The following is an 8,518-nucleotide window of genomic DNA, read 5'->3' as shown; positions in this document are numbered from 1 at the left end:
GATTTACTTGCTGATATCAAGTACCGATACTGGAACTTACAAAAATCCAAATTCAGGTTACACAAACGGGCACATCTACAAAATGCAAGGACTGGACTGCCTGAATGAGCTGGGCTGAAGAGTAACGGCCTGCGTCGTGTTTTATGAGTCATTTCGATCCATAAATACCCGAGACTACACGCCACAGACACATCTGGTGAGAGAAGAAGCGGATTAGAGATTAGTGAAGCGGCGCCAAACGGCGGGCTGTTATTCTGAAACGCACAGCAGGAAGCGGGATCCTTGTGTTCTGGTAAACCTGCCACTTGTCTCGCCCGCTGCGCCGCGCGGATTAACGGTGCGGGAGAGGCGACCGACCTGCGCGCAGGAGCGAGGATCGGCGGGACCGGCGCGTTAAGCCTCTGGCGTGACAGTGACCGGACAGCAGCGGTACAGGGAGCGCGCTCAGCCTTATTTGTTGTTTTTTTTTTTTGCTTTGATTGGCTTTGATTGAAGAAAAGATCTGTTCTTTTCTGATTCCGGATTGCTCTATATTTGGAATTGTCCTTTTTTTTTTTTTTTTTCAACTCCAGACCGCAGAGGAGACGCGCGGAGTCGAGTTAACAGGCTGAGCAACATGCGCAAAGACTAGGAGACAGACAGAGGGTGAGGGAGGCAGAACAGAACAAAAATCCGTTATTCAGAAGGTTCAACTGTCCAGCAAGCCAGGAAAGGATCTGCTATGGATTTCATAAGAGTGTAAAAAAACAACAATAAGGGATTTACCAAAAAAAAAAAAAAAAAAAAAAAATGGAATAATCGGACTTTTCCGCCCTTTTTACCTGGGATTCTTTCTCTCGGGTATTGGAATTCTTCCTGTTTCACCTGCACCAGCTGGAAGGAGGAGGGAGGTGGGAAGACGGGATAAAGAACAGACGGATACTGAGGAGGAGGTGGTGGTGGAAGACGGAAAGGTGGGCGAGAATCATTCCAGCTTTCTGTCGGATGGGATTCTTCTTCCACCCCGCGGATGGAGGGATGAAACCGGGAGAGAAGACCGGGGAGAGCGAGAAAGAGAGAGGAGGGAGAAAAGGAGCAGGATGTAGTCGTCGGGCGCTGTAAGAATGCAAAACGGACGCACCCCTCTGGAAGGCAGGATTGAACTATAGAGAAGAAGAAGAAGAAAAAAAAAAACCCGCAAACGGAATTTACAGCCACCCAAAGGAAATTTACACACATTTACCTCGAAAGGCGCGCACGTATATGGGGCATAATCTCTTATCTGGAGTCTATCTGTGTGGAGTTACAACTACAATCGGCAGTATCATTGTAAGGATGGGATTTGGAGAGATAATTGCGCCCTGACACCCAGTGAACTGAAGGAACGTATCCAGAAAGAGGTAAAGTTAAATCTCATATCTTGTTTTTACGCACACAAAAAGGCTGTTTGTTCTTCTTATTGCTTGTCCTTTTTTTTTTATTCACGGGCGTTTATGTTACACATTTTCCAACTCGTCTTTCTTTCTTTCTTTCTTTTTATTGCAAAAGAGCAGCAGTGTGTGGCTTTTTGTTGGATAAGGAGTTATTTGCAGACGTCCTCCCAGAGGCGGATGGTCTGGATGCTGGAGCGGGGCGGGAGGGAGGGAGAGGCGGTGAGGGTGGAGGAAAAGAGACCGGAGGGAGGGTGGAGAGGGGGCGAGGAGGGGGACGGCGAGGAAGGTGTAGAAAAGAGGGAGAGGGGTGGAAAAAAAAAACCGAGCAGTGAGAACATTACAAGGTCAAAACTGAGCCTGGTATAAGTTGGACGGGCGCCTCACGCGCCCGACTCAGCTGCAGACTCTCAGTACAGGCTTCGATTCAGCAGCGGCTCTGCACCCATTTGTGCGCGCGCGTGTGGAAGAAGGGTTAAAAAAAAGAAAAAGAAAAAAAAAACTTTGAGGCGCACACGAGTAAAACGTGTGCGCGCTGCACCGAATGAGACGACGGCTGTAATGTGTCGACTGTGCAGTGATGATGGTGCTTCCTCCATCCCCGACGTCTGAACCTCCGGGTGTGTGTGTGCGCGCGTGCGCGTGCGCGCGTTCATCACCTGCCAGTTTGAAAACGATGATCGGTGTGCGTGCATGCGCGCCCTTGTCCTCACCGGCTATGTGACACCCAGTGAATAGATGGATATGGGAGTCGGTTGCATCCAGTCCTTGTATATTCCTGAATTTAAAGATCAGTCTTATAGTAATGTTCATCCTTGCACGTTTGAATGTGTTTTCGCATGTTTACTTTTATGCAATTGCTAATGTAAAACAAATAGACAAAATGCATGAAAAAGGAATGGATTGGAGGAGAAAAAAACAAGGTCTTGTGCGTTCATAGCCAATCATTTGCTCTGCTCAGCTGCTGTTGCAAAACCCCAAAACGCATGCTTTTCCTTCCGTGTGTAGTCTCTTGAATGAGAATTTCGTCTTGTTATGGGCTGGGATGTACTGCATGAAGCAGAAATGTGGTGCCATTTATGGTTAAAGCCAGGGGGGGATGTAATCCAATGCCAACAACTTAAAATTATACAATAAGTTCAGTGCCAGAGCGAGCAGGTGCTTCGGTTACAGTCTGTTTAACAAGACCCAACATCACTTGGGTTTTCACAGTGAAAGCTTCTAATAACACCCTTCAACAAATGGCGTGTTCACCCATGAATCAGCCATCTAACAGCATCTCCACCCTCAAAATGGAATAATTTCAACCAAGTGCATACTTTAGAGTGTTTCACTCTCAGTCTGTGACTGATGACATATTTGCTTCAGATTTTAAAATACCTTTCTGTGGTTTGATGAGTTTTCTTTTGAAATAAAAACAACCCAGAATCCTGGTTAAAGAGGAAAAAGAGATGGCAGCCATAAAGTTTGCTCAGATTATTACATTTACTGTGGGATTTTCTGGCCTTTGGCTCAGAGATTTTTGTTAAAGCTTCGAAGGGCCTCTTGGCTGTTTAATTATCATGTTCAGTAAATCAATAGAAATGAGCTCATTTTAACCAAACCTTTCCCCACTGATTGTCTGCACACTTTATTACGCTTTATTTTAGTACTGTGTAATGATAACAGGTTAAAAAATTGCCCTGCTTTTCTCTTCCCTCCCTGTCCTGGTTGGATTGGAATTTCATGCTGCTTACAATGGTACAGTGGCTCGCATTGATTGATCAGGGCAATAAATTTATGCACACGAGCCACTCATGCTGGTGCTAATGGCCCGTGGATATGGAGGCATTATGCAAATGCATCGGCTGTGTTACGAAAAAAAAAAAAAAAAAGGAAAAAGGAGTGTGGGTGAATGAGCGAGAGGGAAAAACCTGTGATTTTCAGTCCATTTTAGTTGTGTTTAGCCTTCCTATTTACGTCTGAGAGGAGTGGTTTTCCGTTTCATTAGCTTTGGGATGAATGGCAGCAGGCTTGCAGTTACCGACCGACACTTACAGTGAGGAAAACGTATCGGCAGGAGGGAGAAAAATAGTACAGGAACAATGATTTCTACAGCTTCTCCTAGCTGATATTCGACACATGCTTTGCCAGCAGCAGTTTTGCATGGACGGTGTTTTAAATACTAGTTGTTAAGGGCAGGTGTGTGGTTGTGTACATTAAACATTTCCTTTCCCTCATTACAAACTGAGAGACACACCCTGACGGAGCACAGCAGCGTAAAGAGGCTGTAAGGACTGCACTCTGTTCTTCACAGGGGCAGGAGGAGAGTTTTATTACTCCTGTCTTTCTTCTTGCCCTCTGTTTATCTCCCTGCAACTTTCCCACTCTCTTTCCCTCTCGGTGTTTTGCTATCTGACAGAGGGCTGCAGGATCCTGCGGAGTGGGTGGTGGAGCTCTAATTCAATTTATTCTGCTGCTCAGACACACACACATACAGAGAGAGAGAGAGAGAGAGAGAGAGAGAGAGAGAGCACAGATGTTAGGGAACATTTCCTATTAGCAGCAGAGAGGCTGGCCTTATAGCGAGCCGGTGTGACGCTGTGACATCTGGAGCGCCTCTGTGGCCGGGTAAAGCAACGCGCGGCGGCGTGTGTCATTATCAAGCACAACACGTCCTTAAAGTGAGTCCGTGGGGAGAAAACAAAGATTAACCACTCACCCTTTAGCTGTCTCTCACCCCAGCCACTGGCCGAAAGGCACATGATTGACAGCTCGACGGGAAGCCGCCAGACAAGCTGTGCCGGCGACACATTCAAGGCTCCACGATTACACTGAAACAGAAGCAGCAGGAAGGCTTCGGAGAGCATTCTGTCTCATTATGTATTGAAGTCTGCATGGAAATTCACTTTCTAACGACTTCTGCTCTGCTCGATGGTGGCGTTTTATGAACCACAGATGTAAGGAAACCCATAGTGAATTTTAATGTGGTGTTGAACACAACCAAATATGGCTGGACATTGTGTTTGTGACGGTTTTTTTCAGATTGGTGATGAAGCACGTGTTTCCCCACTTCTAATTTTCATGATTGTCCATACTTGAAAAAGTTCCTACGGTAACAGACCAGTTATGTCACGAGTTGTAGATGAAGAGCTGCTAAGCTGCTGTCTCGGTCTTCTCCACTCAAACATTGACCGTAATTCGGTGTGTTATTGCAGTGTTGTTGTGACTTAAAGTGGAGACATGCTGTGACATAAAAAGATTATTCTATGCAGGCAAGAAGTACTGAAATGTCCCCCACCCAGATTCAAACTGAGGCACTTTCTCACTGTGCAGCCCTTGATTCACTCATTAAGCTCAATTAGAACGAGGTAATTTAGTTCAATTGCAGATAAAAGTGACTCCTTTTGACTTGTTACTGAAACCGGAAGAGAACCTAATAACAATATCCCTCAGTTCCTAATAATGTGCACCTGACTGTGTAATTATATTGGTGCGTTGACACATGAGCTGAGCTCTAAGTACTTTATGGGAAAGTCAAACGACTGATTCACTCATTAGGTCATAGGAACACGCCTTGTTTATTTCAAGAAGCTCCACTGTTTGAAAATTAATGTTTCTTGAAATGAACGGATTTGTGAATGAAGGACAATGAGGAGAAGCAACAAAACTGACTTGCAAACAGCAGCAGACACAATATTTTATTTAAAGGTGTGATTGGATCACAGCTATTGTTGCAGGAAAATGCTCATGTTATTTAACTGTTGGACAACATTCGTGTTGCTGCTGTTAGGTTTGGCTGGAGCAGACTTAAAGCTGCAGATACATCCATTAAAATCTAAAGAATTCATCTTATTAATTCAAAAGGGAGAGTCAGAAATACAAAATAGTCCAAAACGGAGAGACTGGTGCACAAGAACACAGAAGCACCGGAACCCTGAAGCAAAAACACAGACAGGTGAAAGACATGAGGGTGGAGAACAGCAATCAGATATAAGGAGCTTGAGAGCAGAGACAGACTTTCACAAACAGCACAAACGAGAAAAATGTGAACTGGAATTTTGTGGAATAGTCACCATTATGCAACACTGTTTTTGTTTCTCTTGACGCTGCTGCTAAATTCCAGAAACCCTCCACACAAAGTAATGCTACTCCCTCCTGGAATTAGTCAATCACCGCGAGGTAATTACATTACAGTTTGTTTTGGCAGGCCAACATCCAGCTGATCTGTTTACGATAATTCAAGCTTTTAAAAGGTTCTAAAATGTAACACACACTCACAAGTGGCACATAGTGTTGATAATTCTCCTCCAGAATACCAAAATGACTTATACAAGTCATTTTAGAGAATCTTTCAAACAGTAAGCTATTGACTGGCTGACACAGAGACCAGTGTTTCTGTGCCATCAAGTCACTCTAAATAAATAGGCTGTCTCTGCCAAGGCAGGATTAGACTCTGGCTGACTGCTAGCTCCAGTTAAGTTCCTGCTTAAAATCCATTACACAGTCTTTAATTATATTAGAGCAGATTTGTATGTTGTTGCCGTTGCTTGTTTTTCTCTCGCCATTTGGTGGTAATTTCAGCTCACTTACTGTTCAGCTGCCGCTGCAGCAAGTCTTTCTTTCTTTCTTTCTTTCTTTCTTTCTTTCTTAAATTCATTTGTTTTCCCACCCCACACTTGCCCCCGCACTCACACCTGCTGCTTCACAGTCACCTGTGGCCCTATGTTCAGCTTTAGACAGCCATTGTGTGTGTGTGTGTGTGTGTGTGTGTGTGTGTGTGTGTGTGTGTGTGAGACATGACAGCTGCGTAACATGTCTGGCGATAATGAGCTGTGTGCAGTGAAGATAAGTGTGCGTGGACGTGACAAGATGCAGACAGACCTATGACCTCCAACCCCCCCACCCCCCACCCCCACCTCCATTTGTCTGTCATTGCCAGTGTGTTTTCATGAAGCACATGATACCAAGTGTATTTATTGACCATTAATGTCAAAATTGTTTTTTTTTTTTTTTCCTGATGAATGGGGGGAAAAAGAAGACAGTAAGATCAGATCATGTTAAATCAGGGTTTCCATCTCAGGCCTGTTTGAAATCGGATAAAAAAGCTTTTTCTGCAAATCTTCATGTCTTTTCACTAGTTTTCAGATGTTGTGCATCACCCACAAACAGAGTAATTACTTCTTGTCAGACTCTCATATTTTGTGCAAGCAGGATCATTTCTACAGTGAAATGAAGTGTGAATGCAGACGTGATGTTCATCATGTAAATGTGAAAAACCTGAGTGGCATGAGAGCCTCGTTCTCTGAATTACAGCCATATAATGATCCTGCTGCTGAGACACACTTTTCTACCCAAGTGTAAAGTCTCTACACACAAACTTTATTTAGTTTTTGTTTAGAATAAAATGATGTTATACATTTTTTTGTGAACATAATTATATATAGCATTGGGTACAATTCTGATATTTAAAAGTTGTGTTAACAGCAACAATAGAATGCGAAGAAAGTTACTTATGAAAGAGGAAAAAGTGAGATTTGTGTCCTGGTGGCATAGTAATGTCTTGGTTGGGACTCTTATCTCATGGTGAGTTCTCGCCTGTGCTAGCTTCATTAAGGACTCTGCATTGAACACCATGTGAGTGTTTGTGGTTGTCTGTTTCTTTGTGTTTGCCCTATGATGGTCTGGCGATCAATCAAATGTGTATCCTGCGTTCATCCAACATCACCTGGGATTGGCTCCAGCCCCCTGGGACCCTAAATTGGCTAAAGCAAGTATAGAAGATGCAGGGATTGGTTTGAGTTTCAAACACAAGTGAGAATAACCTTTTCCAGTTCACTGGTGACTCAAAATTGTCTACGTCTGTGATTGTGTGGTTCTTTGATAATGATAAGATAGATTCCAGATCCAGCCTAGGATGTTTATGCTGAAGCTTCAGAATTCTGCTGGAAATTGAATTGTCTTACTTGTTACTCTCTGTTGATGGTTTTCTGTCATTGTTGATGGGTGTATGACTGTTTTTATCAGGACTTTGATGACTTCAGTGATTTGAGTGTATTTTGTTTCTTCTTTTTGATGAATTTCAGTGCCATTTAAATTGCAGGACTTAGTATTTCTGATAAATATGAGAATAAAATTTACAGCAATGTATTTATTGTAGGCTCATTTCAAGGTAAAAAGTAACCTTTGAAGTCTTGATTTACAAAAAAAGAAAGTCGCGGTAAAGGAGAGAAAAGCCGGATTTCTCTCACCTCCAGGCTGAAACTTTATCAAAGCAACGTTTCCATTTTTGGTGCACAATTTACCTTAAAAAGTAATTCCCAACCAAGAAGGACTGTAGATTAGCCTCATCTTTACTACAGGAGTACATAGCATCAAGAAATGCCCCAAGAAACCTGAGGTCTACAACAACTTTAGAGATTCATCAAACAAGACCTCAACATGACAAGTCTTTCTTCATTGAAGAGCACACTGCTGAAGCATGTGTTGAACGTGATTCAGTGAAAAGGAGATATGACTGAGAGTTCTTGATGTTTTTAGTCTGCCTTATCCTCTGAACACATGGCTAATGATAAATTATGCAACCCGGTTGTCACCAGGGGGATTCCACCAGACATGGCGTTCAATCTATAAAACTGGCTGGTACTCCATAAAAGAACAGCGCTTCAGATTAACACAACCCGGCAGTACAGTAGCTCTTCTGAGAAAATCCCAAGGGTGAAGCTTGTGAAGCTTTTTATAAATCAGAAGAGACGCTTTGTTGTCCTGCCATTTGGAAAATATTACCAAAATCCTGTCGCAGACAGCCGCAGCCAGACCCAACAAGGGCACAGGCACCATTAAAGAGCCATAGCATCACATGTCCAATGATAATTTAGTGAAAAATGCTGCACGGCCAGAAAAGGACATGGGTGTAAATCCTGTTCTGTGCGACCTGCACTTCATGACTTCTCAGGTAGTGTTTGCAGTCTCCATCCTCGCTATCTCCCCGCCCACACAACAGCTGACAGACTCGCTGACTTTGTACAAAAAGAGTTGCAAGTAAGTCCTCAGCCTGTAGCTCCGTTTTCTGCAGGACTGCATTTCTATGGTTTGTCCAGTGAAATCATCTTGTTCATCTTGCATCACTA

General features: G+C 43.5%; 1 protein-coding gene across 2 annotated transcripts in view; it reads left to right on the top strand.

The window, feature by feature from the left end:
- Positions 1-531: 531 nt before the first annotated feature.
- LOC115406353 (leucine-rich repeat and fibronectin type-III domain-containing protein 5-like) overlaps positions 532-8,518 on the top strand; it is a 111,333-nt gene continuing 103,346 nt past the window's right edge. For both annotated transcript variants that reach the window (XM_030116331.1, XM_030116330.1), the window contains exon 1: positions 532-1,379. The gene's annotated coding sequence lies outside the window, so the exon portion shown is untranslated. The remainder of the gene's footprint in view (positions 1,380-8,518) is intronic.

Source organism: Salarias fasciatus, chromosome 19, assembly GCF_902148845.1.
Source record: "Salarias fasciatus chromosome 19, fSalaFa1.1, whole genome shotgun sequence".
NCBI classification, from domain to species: domain Eukaryota; kingdom Metazoa; phylum Chordata; class Actinopteri; order Blenniiformes; family Blenniidae; genus Salarias; species Salarias fasciatus.
This window is presented reverse-complemented; position numbering and strand designations above follow the sequence as displayed.